Source organism: Cherax quadricarinatus, unplaced genomic scaffold (assembly GCF_038502225.1).
Source record: "Cherax quadricarinatus isolate ZL_2023a unplaced genomic scaffold, ASM3850222v1 Contig1830, whole genome shotgun sequence".
NCBI lineage: Eukaryota > Metazoa > Arthropoda > Malacostraca > Decapoda > Parastacidae > Cherax > Cherax quadricarinatus.
In genome coordinates, this window is record NW_027196856.1 from 30,001 (window position 1) to 46,517 (window position 16,517).

Below are 16,517 nucleotides of genomic sequence, written 5' to 3' on the forward strand. Positions count from 1 at the left end.
GATGGGCTAATGAGAGCATAGGCAATGGGGTCGAAGAGGTATGGGGTAGGTTTAAAAATGTAGTGTTAGAGTGTTCAGCAGAAGTTTGTGGTTACAGGAAAGTGGGTGCAGGAGGGAAGAGGAGCGATTGGTGGAATGATGATGTAAAGAGAGTAGTAAGGGAGAAAAAGTTAGCATATGAGAAGTTTTTACAAAGTAGAAGTGATGCAAGGAGGGAAGAGTATATGGAGAAAAAGAGAGAAGTTAAGAGAGTGGTGAAGCAATGTAAAAAGAGAGCAAATGAGAGAGTGGGTGAGATGTTATCAACAAATTTTGTTGAAAATAAGAAAAAGTTTTGGAGTGAGATTAACAAGTTAAGAAAGCCTAGAGAACAAATGGATTTGTCAGTTAAAAATAGGAGAGGAGAGTTATTAAATGGAGAGTTAGAGGTATTGGGAAGATGGAAGGAATATTTTGAGGAATTGTTAAATGTTGATGAAGATAGGGAAGCTGTGATTTCGTGTATAGGGCAAGGAGGAATAACATCTTGTAGGAGTGAGGAAGAGCCAGTTGTGAGTGTGGGGGAAGTTCGTGAGGCAGTAGGTAAAATGAAAGGGGGTAAGGCAGCCGGGATTGATGGGATAAAGATAGAAATGTTAAAAGCAGGTGGGGATATAGTTTTGGAGTGGTTGGTGCAATTATTTAATAAATGTATGGAAGAGGGTAAGGTACCTAGGGATTGGCAGAGAGCATGCATAGTTCCTTTGTATAAAGGCAAAGGGGATAAAAGAGAGTGCAAAAATTATAGGGGGATAAGTCTGTTGAGTGTACCTGGTAAAGTGTATGGTAGAGTTATAATTGAAAGAATTAAGAGTAAGACGGAGAATAGGATAGCAGATGAACAAGGAGGCTTTAGGAAAGGTAGGGGGTGTGTGGACCAGGTGTTTACAGTGAAACATATAAGTGAACAGTATTTAGATAAGGCTAAAGAGGTCTTTGTGGCATTTATGGATTTGGAAAAGGCGTATGACAGGGTGGATAGGGGGGCAATGTGGCAGATGTTGCAAGTGTATGGTGTAGGAGGTAGGTTACTGAAAGCAGTGAAGAGTTTTTACGAGGATAGTGAGGCTCAAGTTAGAGTATGTAGGAAAGAGGGAAATTTTTTCCCAGTAAAAGTAGGCCTTAGACAAGGATGTGTGATGTCACCGTGGTTGTTTAATATATTTATAGATGGGGTTGTAAGAGAAGTAAATGCGAGGGTCTTGGCAAGAGGCGTGGAGTTAAAAGATAAAGAATCACACACAAAGTGGGAGTTGTCACAGCTGCTCTTTGCTGATGACACTGTGCTCTTGGGAGATTCTGAAGAGAAGTTGCAGAGATTGGTGGATGAATTTGGTAGGGTGTGCAAAAGAAGAAAATTAAAGGTGAATACAGGAAAGAGTAAGGTTATGAGGATAACAAAAAGATTAGGTGATGAAAGATTGAATATCAGATTGGAGGGAGAGAGTATGGAGGAGGTGAACGTATTCAGATATTTGGGAGTGGACGTGTCAGCGGATGGGTCTATGAAAGATGAGGTGAATCATAGAATTGATGAGGGAAAAAGAGTGAGTGGTGCACTTAGGAGTCTGTGGAGACAAAGAACTTTGTCCTTGGAGGCAAAGAGGGGAATGTATGAGAGTATAGTTTTACCAACGCTCTTATATGGGTGTGAAGCGTGGGTGATGAATGTTGCAGCGAGGAGAAGGCTGGAGGCAGTGGAGATGTCATGTCTGAGGGCAATGTGTGGTGTGAATATAATGCAGAGAATTCGTAGTTTGGAAGTTAGGAGGAGGTGCGGGATTACCAAAACTGTTGTCCAGAGGGCTGAGGAAGGGTTGTTGAGGTGGTTCGGACATGTAGAGAGAATGGAGCGAAACAGAATGACTTCAAGAGTGTATCAGTCTGTAGTGGAAGGAAGGCGGGGTAGGGGTCGGCCTAGGAAGGGTTGGAGGGAGGGGGTAAAGGAGGTTTTGTGTGCGAGGGGCTTGGACTTCCAGCAGGCATGCGTGAGCGTGTTTGATAGGAGTGAATGGAGACAAATGGTTTTTAATACTTGACGTGCTGTTGGAGTGTGAGCAAAGTAACATTTATGAAGGGATTCAGGGAAACCGGCAGGCCGGACTTGAGTCCTGGAGATGGGAAGTACAGTGCCTGCACTCTGAAGGAGGGGTGTTAATGTTGCAGTTTAAAAACTGTAGTGTAAAGCACCCTTCTGGCAAGACAGTGATGGAGTGAATGATGGTGAAAGTTTTTCTTTTTCGGGCCACCCTGCCTTGGTGGGAATCGGCCGGTGTGATAATAAATAAAAAAAAAAAAAAAAGTCCGTTGAGTATACCTGGTAAAGTGTATGGTAGAGTTATTATTGAAAGAATTAAGAGTAAGACGGAGAATAGGATAGCAGATGAACAAGGAGGCTTTAGGAAAGGTAGGGGGTGTGTGGACCAGGTGTTTACAGTGAAACATATAAGTGAACAGTATTTAGATAAGGCTAAAGAGTTTTTTGTGGCATTTATGGATTTGGAAAAGGCGTATGACAGGGTGGATAGGGGAGCAATCTGGTAGACGTTGCAGGTGTATGGAATAGGAGGTAGGTTACTGAAAGCAGTGAAGAGTTTTTACGAGGATAGTGAGGCTCAAGTTAGAGTATGTAGGAAAGAGGGAGATTATTTCCCAGTAAAAGTAGGCCTTAGACAAGGATGTGTGATGTCACCGTGGTTGTTCAATATATTTATAGATGGGGTTGTAAGAGAAGTAAATGCGAGGGTCTTGGCAAGAGGCGTGGAGTTAAAAGATAAAGAAATAAACACAAAGTGGGAATTGTCACAGTTGCACTTTGCTGATGACACTGTGCTCTTGGGAGATTCTGAAGAGAAGTTGCAGAGGTTGGTGGATGAATTTGGTAGGGTATGTAAAAGAAGAAAATTAAAAGTGAATACAGGAAAGAGTAAGGTTATGAGGATAACAAAAAGATTAGGTGATGAAAGATTGGATATCAGATTGGAGGGAGAGAGTATGGAGGAGGTGAATGTATTCAGATATTTGGGAGTGGACGTGTCAGCAGATGGGTCTATGAAAGATGAGGTGAATCATAGAATTGATGAGGGGAAAAGGGTGAGTGGTGCACTTAGGAGTCTGTGGAGACAAAGAACTTTGTCCTTGGAGGCAAAGAGGGGAATGTATGAGAGTATAGTTTTACCAACGCTCTTATATGGGTGTGAAGCATGGGTGATGAATGTTGCAGCGAGGAGAAGGCTGGAGGCAGTGGAGATGTCATGTCTGAGGGCAATGTGTGGTGTGAATATAATGCAGAGAATTCGTAGTTCATAGCAAACTGCAGCTACTGTTGCGGAGGAACCTCTGATTTCAGTTGATTTAAACAGCAGACTTTCGTCTGCTGTCGTTGTTATTGATTAGACTGACCAACAATGCTTTCAGTTCATGTTTAAAAATATGTGTTTCTATTTAATTTTGGAACACTGAATTCAATTCTGACCTTAGATGTGTTCCACAACCTGCAGTTTCCGTGAAACTGAGCCCCCGAGGTGAACGATATCAGCAATGTATAGTCAAAGAGAAGAGATGTCAGGGAAACCTGTCGAATACTGCTGGATGCTGGTGTGGGAGAGCCATACTGAAGAAACCTGAATAATGTGATGTAAATTTCCTTGTATAACTATGAAAATTTCTGTTAGCTATGTAATGCATACATATTTAATAGCTTAGATTATTTTTTTCATTGCGTGAACAACACTTAATATCGATGCATCACGTAATATTTATTATTGTTAGGTGCCATTGTAATGTTTTTTCAGCATTAAATAACCAAAATATTGCTTATAAGATTTAAGAAATAGGTAAAACAACTCAGACTCATGATCAGCACATCAAAGTTTATCTTAAAACGACCAATTTGGTTTTTGAACTAGAAAAAACGCTATTTTTCTCGGCTGTTTTTTTAAAGAATATGATAATCTTAAAGTAGAGTATTCAAAGCCAGGAATAGTAATTATGTGTGTGTGTGTGTGTGTGTGCTCACATATATGTACTCACCAATTTGTGGTTGGAGGGGTCGAGTCATAGCTCCTGGCCCCGCCTCTTCATTGATTGGTACTAGGTCCTCTCTCTCCCCGCTTCATGAGCTTCATCATACCTCGTCTTAAAGCTATGTATGGTTCCTGCCTCCACTACGTCACTTTCCAGACTATTCCACTTCCTGACAACTCTGTGACTGAAGAAATACTTCCTAACATTCCTTTGACTCATCTGAGTCTTCAGCTTCCAATTGTGACATCTTGTTTCTGTGTCCCATCCGTGTGTGTGTGTGTGTGTGTGTGTGTGTGTGTGTGTGTGTGTGTGTGTGTGTGTGTGTGTGTGTGTGAGCGAATAGGAAGACAAGGTGAAATAGAGAATTACCAAACTTCCACTGTGTATTAAGACGATCCAGCATTTTTTTGTACATCATTCAGGTATATTTAATGGTACTAGGATTAAAATAATCCACTGATAATCAGTAATAAAGCCTCTCGGATAATATTAAAAAGATCTCATACGTGATATTTCTTTCCACCTCAAAGAGTTTGTGATGGTTTTAAAGAGAGAGGAGAGCAGGAATCATGAATCAAATAATAAGAGAGGGTTTAACAAAAGACCTTTTTTTGAATTTAACAAAAGTATTTAACAGATGGAAAAGAGAAGTAAATAAAGACGAGAGAGCTGAACAAATGTGCTGAACTGGACAATTGTGACGTAAATTTTGAGGCAAAACAGAGATCCAAAATCCCAAGACGAAGTAACAGTAACACAATATCAGGAAACAACACAATCTGAAGAAACGTATACAAAGAAAGTGAGGAAGGAAACCCCAGAACAACTCAGGACAAACAAAACTACAACTGTCAAAGAAAAAGTAGAAAGCTGAAAAATACTTAGGTACTGTGACAAAAAAAAAGAAATTAGAACAGGCAAAAGAGATAATGAAATTAAAGTTTCTTTTGGGTACGTAAGAGTATGATTAAGGAAGAGATAGACCCAATTAAAGACTGCTCAGGTCAGTTTACCGTCGGTGAGAAAGAAGTGTATACAATCTTCAACTTGTCGGTTTTTCAAACCATTCATCACAACTGTCAGACACTGCAGCATCATGGGATCTTGTTACAAAGAATTCTTCAACACTTGTTCAACCTTTGGACGAAGACCTACTTCGACTAGTGGATGGTACCACTATGACCCCGCCTCCATCTGCTTCACGTCACCTCACTACAGTATATAAGCCACGTCTACGGCCCTATGCTGTACATTCTACAAGATTGATGGACTGAACACATCGACTCCAGGTTGAGGGACTGATTACCTCATTCTCCTCCTCTCCTTACGCCTTCCTCTTTGTATTGGACTGATGAAGCCACTGTGTGGCGAAACGTTTCCTGAATAAAGATTCCCATATGCTGCATAAGTGTCTCAATCTTCAACTTGTCGGTTTTTCAAACCATTCATCACAATCTTCAATAACTATTTCTTATGCTTTTTAACAAAGGAAGATACTATTGAAATTCTAGAAATAAAATATTACATAGTTCAAGACGAAAATAAGTCATGCACAAAGTCACTAGTGATATGGTTCTCAAAACAAATAGATAAATAAAAGCCTGACAAATACCCGGACACCGATGAACCGTTCGCACGAGTTTTAAAGGAATATAAGAAGGCAGTGAGCAACTCATTAACAAGTGTCTTCAGCATATCTCTACAAACTAGCATAGTGCCTGATAAGTGCAAAAAATGACGAATGTGGTATTTATCTACAGAGGGAGTGAGGGATCCTTAGCATCGAAATTTAGACAGATTAGTCTAAACTCCATTGAGGAAAAAAATCAATGGAATCAGTTATTGCCGAGGCTATTCGTAGCCACCGTGGAACCCAAAGTGATCAATAAATCTCTGCACGGTTGTATAAAGGGGTATTCTTGCCTTTTTTTTTTAAACCACTAAGGTATTTGAGTATGATATTGTGTATATGGACTTCAGTAAGGGTTCTGAGAGAGTTCCACATCTGAAAATTGTTTAGGAAAATAGAGGCATACGGAATTTGAGGGGATTTTTTTTTTCTGAATAGAGGCGTGGTTGACAGATTGTTAACAGTGAGTTTGATAAATAAGTAAAAATGAGAATTAGTGAGCGACACAAATGGTCTTCCTCAAGGGTCAGTGTTGTGACCTTTGTTGATTAAAATATACATGAAAGACTGATGAGGGGGTTGTCACAGTTGCTTCTTTGCTGATTACACTGTGCATTTAAGATTTCTGAAGAGAAGTTGGAAAGGCTGGTGGACGAATTCACAAGGGTATGTAAAAGAAGTAAATTAAAAGTGAACATCGGAAAAAAGTGATGAGGGTAAAAAAAAATGATAATGGTAAAAAAATGGAATTTGCAAGAGCAGGTGAAATATACACAAACACTCATCTCTGTATGCAGGGGATGAGATGAAAAGCTGTAAGCCTTCTAACTGAAAGTTGGCTGTCTTGGATCAACGTGTAGCACAAGCTGCACGCCAAGGTATTGTCCAGTGTGGTAAGTTTGGTATAGCACTGCGTAATGAGAGTGAATAACAGATTAGATGGAGTTGAGTATAGAGGAAGTGAATGTGTTCAGATATTTGGAAGTGGACCATAGAACTGACGAGTAGAAAAAGGTGAGTGGTACGTTGAGGCACCTGTGGAGACAAAGAACGTTATCCATGGAGGCAAAACGGGGGATGTATGAAAGCATAGTTTTACCGACACTCTTAAATGGGTGTGAAGTTGTAGATGCTGCAGACGTCGTGTCTGAGGACAATGTGTTGTGTGAATAATATGCAGAGATATAGACATTGGTAGAAGGTGCAAGATTTCTAAAAGTATTATTCACAGGGCTGAGGAAGAGTTGGTGAGGTGGTTCGGTCATTTAGAGTCGCTAGAACAAAACAGCATAACTTGGAAGGCGCAAAATTTGTGGTGGAGGGAAGGCTGGTAATGGTCGTCCTAAGAAAGGTACAGAAGGTTACGTGTGCGTGTGGCTTAGACTCCCAGCAAACGTGTGTGAGCGTCTTAGGAGTGAGTGGAAACAAATATATTTTATGACTTAGAAGAGATACGATTGAGGTGTATAAATGGAGAACAGAGATTAATAAAGGAGATGTAAATAAGGTGTTAAAAATAAAGTCAGGACTCGCAGTAATGGGTTCAAGCTGAAAGGACTTAGATTTAGAGAGGATAAAGGAATGCATTTATTTGGTAATAGATCTGTGAATGACTGGCACACAATCTTGAGTAACATCATTAAAGGGAAAACCTTGTGTCGTACTAAAAATAGGTTAGACAAGCATGTCAGTGGGTGCGAGGTGAACTTACCTAGCACAGGCCAGTAGGCCTGCTGCAGTGCTGATTGGTTATGAAAGGGATGGAGTTGTTTTGATGAAATTCAATTAGCTTTATGCCGAGATGAGGAAATCAATACTAAACACGAGAAAAAAGTTTCAACCTAAATTTCAAAATATATTACGTGAAAAGTGTACAAAATTAACACAGGAACCAAAAAACAGGACTGCATGGTACTGAGAATGATGATTTACAGGCAAAGAAAGAATTTTAATAGAAATGAAAAATCCAATGGGATTCGAAGATACTGTACATGACAGTGGAGTTCTGTTGGCAGTGGAACACAAATCAGTTTTTCGCACAACTGGATCAAACCTACGTCAACACAGAGGAGAATCACTGCTGGAGAGAACAAAACCATGAACACTGTTACATTACAAGATAGTGCAGTACCAAGGGTCTTGCAGTAACCCTAATATCCTCACTGGGAAATTCATTTTCCTTTTTTGCTATAATTTAAGGGTTAAAATTTTACAAATGATAAAGTTAGCTGTAAAAATAGGCCACTTAAATTTGAAGGCTTCACAAAACCACATAAAAGTGAGGCTCTGGATGGTAGAAATCAGTACAAGACTTCAGTGTGTATAACTGTGAGGGAATAAATACGTTCAGTGGATGAGTAGGATTCTGTATGAGATTCACACCTTCTGGAACGTATTTTTTTAAATCCTTAAATTATTCAGTATAACTAGACACAGAAGGAGAGATAAAGATTCTGATGGTGTTTACCAACCACTGTCACCAACGGCAGAGGAATTCATGAAACAGAAAAGAAATATGAATGACTATCTTGAATGCCTTAAAAGTCCAACATCAAATATTTAATTTACTCTTGGTAGATTTCGACCTTCCAAAAGGCGAATGGAAGATTATAATCAATTATATTGCGTCAGACAAAGTACCAAGCATTTTAGAACTAACAGATACTGAGGACCAAGGGGAAACCAAGGAGTCAAGTGCCCTAAACGGCATTCTCTGGCCAATATATAACATATCCGCAAGACGTTCGTGAAAGTATCCGGCATGTGGCGTTCATGTAAGACATCTCTACAAGCCAGCATAAATATAAGCAAATAACCTTCGTTATAGTGATTCACACATTTACATTATATTTTATATATACCAGTAAACCTTCCCCCCTCTCCAATGTGAACTCCTTCCCTGCCTCTTGACCACTAGTTACTTGGCCAGTCTATCTGGTCCTCTGAGTATTAGGAATGACGTTTTCAAGTTTCCCTCGTTCACTAGTTCTATATTATCAGAATATTTTCCTCTAGCCTCTCAAAGTCTCATACTCATTGACCCACTGCAAAGCATTCCACTTTATTCCTGTCTTCCAGGCAGGTCTTCCTTGCAAACTAAGAACAAGCAGTTTCATAATTTGTCTCTGTCCTGCCGCACCTCCGCGTCAGATCTCCAGCAAGTTTAGGAGACAATACATACTTTCTCATAATTGTATTCATAATTGTTTATGAAAGTGTTTCTCTGCAAGTGCTCAACAAGTATGAGTTCTCATCTATATGTGGTTGCATGGAACGAGTCTCAGCTCCTGGCCCTGAGTGTATATAAGTGTATTGGCCTGAGTGTATATGTTAGTGTATGTGTGTTTTTTTTGTATGTATACTCACCTCTTTGTGGTTACAGTGGGCGAGTCATAGCTCCGGGTGTGTGTGTGTGTGTTTGTGTGTGTGTGTGTGTGTGTATGTTAGTATGTATTTTCAGCCACAATCAATAGTGGAGTTACTGAACAGATTACTGTACAAACTCTTCATGACGTTAAAATAATGATGATACTAGTACTTAAAATCGTTATTGCAAGCTTTAATGTAAAAACGGATTGAAAAAAATCAGATAAGCTTAGCGAGTTTCACAGAATTTAGTTTCAGTTCGTTACGGACGAATTTCAAAGAGAAAAACTATTTTTCATTTTGTAGTAACATGCATATGTACTGGCGGACTCAACATTAATTTAATAGAAAGCTTGTTTCTGAGCCGAGTGATATTGGCAAAGTTGTGCAGTAGAACTCTGCAGCTTTCTGTGCAGAGAAGCGAGAGTCACATGTGTTGAAAGTGTTGGCAGCTGCTCCAGGACAGAGACACTCACGGTGCTTACGTTGGCACCGCAGTAACAAGCGAAGTCATTATTTTCCACGACTATTATATCGTTGTTGAAAGACCTCAACGGAAGACCTTCCTAAACACCAAGGCATCGTTATATATCTCTAATGGGCTAAAATACACACACACACACACATACACATCCAGAAACAAGTATACATGGATAAGGAGGGAGGCCCAGCGACAACACGAAAACGATATATCATCGAAAATCAAGTTTGACCCGAAGTTGTTGTATAGCAACACTAGCAGGAAAACAACAGTCAAGGACCAGGTAATCAGGCTGAGGAAAGAAGGCGGGGATCTCACAGGAAACGACCAAGAAGTATGTGAGCAGCTCAACATGAGATTTAAAGAGGTATTTTCAGTGGAGATAGAAAGGACTCAAGGAGTCAGAAAAGAGATATACCAACAAGTGCTGGATGAAATACACACAACTGAGGAGGAGGTGAAGAAGCTGCTATGTGAACTTGATACCTCAAACGCGATGGGACCAGACAACATCTCTCCATGGTCCTTTTGTGTGCCACTAACAACAATCTTCAACACATCCATTGAAACTGGGCAACCACCCGAGGTATGGATGACGGCAAATGCAGTCCCCAATTTTTAAGAAAGGAGACAGACACGAGACATTAAACTACAGACCAGTGTCACTGACGTGTATAGTATGCAAAGTCATGGAGAAGATTATCAGGAGAGTGTTGGAGCACCTAGAAAGGAACAGGTTTATAAAGGACAACCAGCACGGTTTCAGGTAAGGAAAGATTTTGCCATCGAGGTGGTTAGTTTATTGTGCACCTCATATCCATCCTGTGGACGGTAGCGCAAGAGCATATGGATACACAAAAGGCCAAGGAACTAAGCCCCAAAAGGGTTAACAGGAGTACATTTGGATTTATATCTAAAGTTCACTTATCTGTTACAAGCAAATTTAGAAAATTTGCTTAGTATATCTGGTATCTTATTTTCATAAATAAGATGTCACATAGGTTATTATACTGTCTATTTTTATATTTCACAGTAAGTGGACAATTAAGCACATATTGTTCAAGACAGTGACCATATGCCTGACCACATAATTTGCATTTAGTTTGATCATCATCTGTGTGTCTCCCAAACTGCCAGAAGTACTTGTAACCAAATCTAAGCCTGGCCACTACAACATCAGTCAGTCTGTTCACATTGCAAGTTGCTCCATAAACATATTTAACTACTTTCATGTTATCATAATGGGTTATAGATCTACTCAGGCTTCTAATTGTATTCCTATAACATTAATTTTTATTATTTACTTCTCTCCTAATATTATTCCTAATGCTAGACACAGATATACCAAAGTTATATTCTACATTCTCCTTCTGGGTACTCTTCTTGGCTAACATATCAACTTTATCATGAAGGAGTAATCCAATGTGTGATGGGATCCATAGCAATTGTACATTAATTCCTTTTTCCCGGATTTTTGAGTATCTATACCTGGCTTCTCCAATGAGCATGTTGTTGGAGTCATTATATGAGTCAAGAGCCTTCAATGATGACATAGAATCAGTAATGATGATAGAGTCAAGCTCAGTGTCATAAGTTAGCTTTAGCGCCATTAGGATTGCAAACAATTCAGTTTGCAGTGTAGACGCCCAGTTGTTAATTCTTATGCCTAACTCAACAAATTTATTATGGTTCTTAACTAGGGAGGTGGCAACAAGAGCAGATGCAGCCCTGCCAGAAGACTCCTGTTTAGATCCATCAGTGTATATAACTTGTGATAACTTATTACTACCAGCTAGGCGAGAAATTTCTTCTTGAGCAGTTGCTTTAACAAGTGATTTAAGGAAGGGATTACTAGCAATGAGCTTCTTGGGAGGGACTTGCAGGTATGTGATATTAAATGAACACATCTTCCATGGAGGGGTGAAATGCTCTTGTTGCCTACAGTGATACAGTTCATGCAGGTTATAAAACTTCATATAATTGCATGTTTTCACAATCAATTTAGATCTGTGTGTATTTGCTTCTAGACACTTAGTAAGATTCGTAGTGACAATGTCTTGTTCATTTCTTAACATTCTAATGCCGAGTACAGTGTTGATCTCAATCCTATCACTGATACTAGAAATACCAAGCTCCTTCCTCGTATTAGGAACCTTTGTAGATTTGGGACAGCCAAGAATAATTCTGAAAGCTTCATTTTGCATTAACTCCAAGGGTCGGAGAGAACTTTCCCTAGTTAATATCAACATGGAAGCAGCATAATCAATTAAGGACCTAACATAGGCTATGTACATCATTCTCACGATTCTCACATTAGCACCATAGTTGGGGTTGTAGCCAGCAACATTAGCACCATAGTTGGGGTTGTAGCCAGCAACATTAGCACCATAGTTGGGGTTGTAGCCAGCAACATTAGCACCATAGTTGGGGTTGTAGCCAGCAACATTAGCACCATAGTTGGGGTTGTAGCCAGCAACATTAGCACCATAGTTGGGGTTGTAGCCAGCAACATTAGCACCATAGTTGGGGTTGTAGCCAGCAACATTAGCACCATAGTTGGGGTTGTAGCCAGCAACATTAGCACCATAGTTGGGGTTGTAGCCAGCAACATTAGCACCATAGTTGGGGTTGTAGCCAGCAACATTAGCACCATAGTTGGGGTTGTAGCCAGCAACATTAGCACCATAGTTGGGGTTGTAGCCAGCAACATTAGCACCATAGTTGGGGTTGTAGCCAGCAACATTAGCACCATAGTTGGGGTTGTAGCCAGCAACATTAGCACCATAGTTGGGGTTGTAGCCAGCAACATTAGCACCATAGTTGGGGTTGTAGCCAGCACCATAGTTGTGGTTGTAGCCAGCACCATAGTTGGGGTTGTAGCCAGCAACTTCAGCACCATAGTTGGGGTTGTAGCCAGCAACTTCAGCACCATAGTTGGGGTTGTAGCCAGCAGCTTCAGCACCATAGTTGGGGTTGTAGCCAGCACCATAGTTGGGGTTGTAGCCAGCACCATAGTTGGGGTTGTAGCCAGCAACATTAGCACCATAGTTGGGGTTGTAGCCAGCAACATTAGCACCATAGTTGGGGTTGTAGCCAGCAACATTAGCACCATAGTTGGGGTTGTAGCCAGCAACATTAGCACCATAGTTGGGGTTGTAGCCAGCAACATTAGCACCATAGTTGGGGTTGTAGCCAGCAACATTAGCACCATAGTTGGGGTTGTAGCCAGCAACATTAGCACCATAGTTGGGGTTGTAGCCAGCAACATTAGCACCATAGTTGGGGTTGTAGCCAGCAACATTAGCACCATAGTTGGGGTTGTAGCCAGCAACATTAGCACCATAGTTGGGGTTGTAGCCAGCAACATTAGCACCATAGTTGGGGTTGTAGCCAGCAACATTAGCACCATAGTTGGGGTTGTAGCCAGCAACATTAGCACCATAGTTGGGGTTGTAGCCAGCAACATTAGCACCATAGTTGGGGTTGTAGCCAGCAACATTAGCACCATAGTTGGGGTTGTAGCCAGCAACATTAGCACCATAGTTGGGGTTGTAGCCAGCAACATTAGCACCATAGTTGGGGTTGTAGCCAGCAACATTAGCACCATAGTTGGGGTTGTAGCCAGCAACATTAGCACCATAGTTGGGGTTGTAGCCAGCAACATTAGCACCATAGTTGGGGTTGTAGCCAGCAACATTAGCACCATAGTTGGGGTTGTAGCCAGCAACATTAGCACCATAGTTGGGGTTGTAGCCAGCAACATTAGCACCATAGTTGGGGTTGTAGCCAGCAACATTAGCACCATAGTTGGGGTTGTAGCCAGCAACATTAGCACCATAGTTGGGGTTGTAGCCAGCAACATTAGCACCATAGTTGGGGTAGTACAGTTTGTTACGTATCTTTCTTTCAAACGTTTTACAAAGACAACTTTCAAACGTTTTACAAAGACAACTTTCAAACGTTTTACAAAGACAATTTCAAACGTTTTACAAAGACAACTTTCAAACGTTTTACAAAGACAATTTCAAACGTTTTACAAAGACAACTTTCAAACGTTTTACAAAGACAATTTCAAACGTTTTACAAAGACAACTTTCAAACGTTTTACAAAGACAATTTCAAACGTTTTACAAAGACAACTTTCAAACGTTTTACAAAGACAAATTTCAAACGTTTTACAAAGACAAATTTCAAACGTTTTACAAAGACAAATTTCAAACGTTTTACAAAGACAAATTTCAAACGTTTTACTAAGACAAATTTCAAACGTTTTACAAAGACAAATTTCAAACGTTTTACAAAGACAAATTTCAAACGTTTTACAAAGACAAACTTTCAAACGTTTTACAAAGACAACTTTCAAACGTTTTACAAAGACAATTTCAAACGTTTTACAAAGACAACTTTCAAACGTTTTACAAAGACAACTTTCAAACGTTTTACAAAGACACTTTCAAACGTTTTACAAAGAAAACTTTCAAACGTTTTACAAAGACAAATTTCAAACGTTTTACAAAGACAAATTTCAAACGTTTTACAAAGACAAATTTCAAACGTTTTACAAAGACAAATTTCAAACGTTTCACAAAGACAAATTTCAAACGTTTTACAAAGACAAATTTCAAACGTTTTACAAAGACAAATTTCAAACGTTTTACAAAGACAAATTTCAAACGTTTTACAAAGACAATTTCAAACGTTTTACAAAGACAACTTTCAAACGTTTTACAAAGACAACTTTCAAACGTTTTACAAAGACAACTTTCAAACGTTTTACAAAGATAACTTTCAAACGTTTTACAAAGACAACTTTCAAACGTTTTACAAAGACAACTTTCAAACGTTTTACAAAGACAACTTTCAAACGTTTTACAAAGACAACTTTCAAACGTTTTACAAAGACAACTTTCAAACGCTTTACAAAGATAACTTTCAAACGTTTTACAAAGACAACTTTCAAACGTTTTACAAAGACAACTTTCAAACGTTTTACAAAGACAACTTTCAAACGTTTTACAAAGACAACTTTCAAACATTTTATAAAGACAACTAGTTAAGGAGATCGGTCTAAATGTATCAGGCTGTTGGGGCTTAGGGATAGGTACAATGAGACTATTGGTGCAGGAAGTATGAAGAACTCTCTCAATGTAACTGAGATTATACAGTGTTCTGAGGACATCATAAGTTATACCTTCCTCTCCAGGAGCTGTTGATCGACCTTTAGTTAATATATCATCTAATTCATACTCGGAGAAGAAGCAATCACTCTCATCAATATTTTCGCTGATAAAATTAATCAATTTCAACATTTCTTCAGACGTTTCTTTTGGTACAAAATTATTGATTTTTACATTAAAATAAATGAAAAATGTATATTTAAAAGTATAAGAGAAAATTTCAGAAAGATCTTAAGTTTAAATGAGTTCTTGCTAACTAATCTTATCTATTCGGCACGACATTTACACACACACACACACACACACACACACACACATATATATATATATATATATATATATATATATATATATATATATATATATATATATATATATATATATATATATATATATATATATATATATATATATATATATATATATATATATATATATATATATATATATATATATATATGCCAAGTGAGTATACTACGAAAACCTGTAATTGTTTTACATGATGGTAGGATTGCTGGTGTCTTTTGTCTCTCTCATAAACATGCAAGATTTCAGATATGTCTTGCTACTTCTACTTACACTTAGGTCACACTACACATACATGTTCAAGCATATATATACACACCCCTCTGGGTATTCTTCTATTTTCTTTCTAGTTCTTGTTCTTGTTTATTTCCTCTTATCTCCATGGGGAAGTGGAACAGAATTCTTCCTCCGTAAGCCATGCGTGTTGTAAGAGGCGACTAAAATGCCGGGAGCAAGGGGCTAGTAACCCCTTCTCCGGTATAAATTACTAAATTTAAAAGAGAAACTTTCGTTTTTCTTTTTGGGTCACCCTGCCTTGGTGGGATACGGCCGGTGTGTTGAAAGAAAGATATATATATATATAATATATATATATATATATATATATATATATATATATATATATATATATATATATATATATATATATATATATATATATATATATATATGTATATATATTCATTAAATATAATGCTACAATAAATGGAGCAAAAGCCTGTAAGATAATGCAGATATTTATGTAATTAACCCAGCCTTATCAATTCCAGTTTCACATAAGCTTGTCTGCCTAATAAAGAAATATATACATCAAACAGAAAATATACAGCTAGGAAACCAATATTTAAACCTTGTGTCTTTGTCATTAAGAAGAAAATAAATTAATCAAGACAGATAATAAATCATGATTTTTTTGAAAGTTTAGGACTTTCAGTAATCATAATAAATTTTTCATAGATTTCAGTTTATTTCGGGCACTAGATGTGGTGAAAATCTTTGCTGGGAAACTGCCAAGATTTTGAAGGTTTGACTTATTTATATTTGTGGAGTTATTAAGGAGAAGCGGTAAGGTGGATTTAACTTTGGGATATGGAAGGAAATGAGACGTCACTTTGAGGGACGAGAACGTATTTTATTGGAATGAAATTTAAAATAATAATAATAATATTATTATTATTATTATTATTATTATTATTATTATTATTATTATTATTATTATTATTATTATTATTATTATTATTAATAGTATAAAAATATAAATAATAATAATAATGATAATAATATTGTTAATAATAATGTTAATAACAATAATAATGATAATAATATTAACAACAATAATAATAATAATAATAATAATAAAAATTTTTTAATTTTATACCTACGAAAGAACAGAAATTATCGTTTAATGTGTGTAACTCTGTGTGTGTGTGTGTGTGTGTGTGTGTGTGTGTGTGTGTGTGTGTGTGTGTGTGTGTGTGTGTGTCCTTTTGTT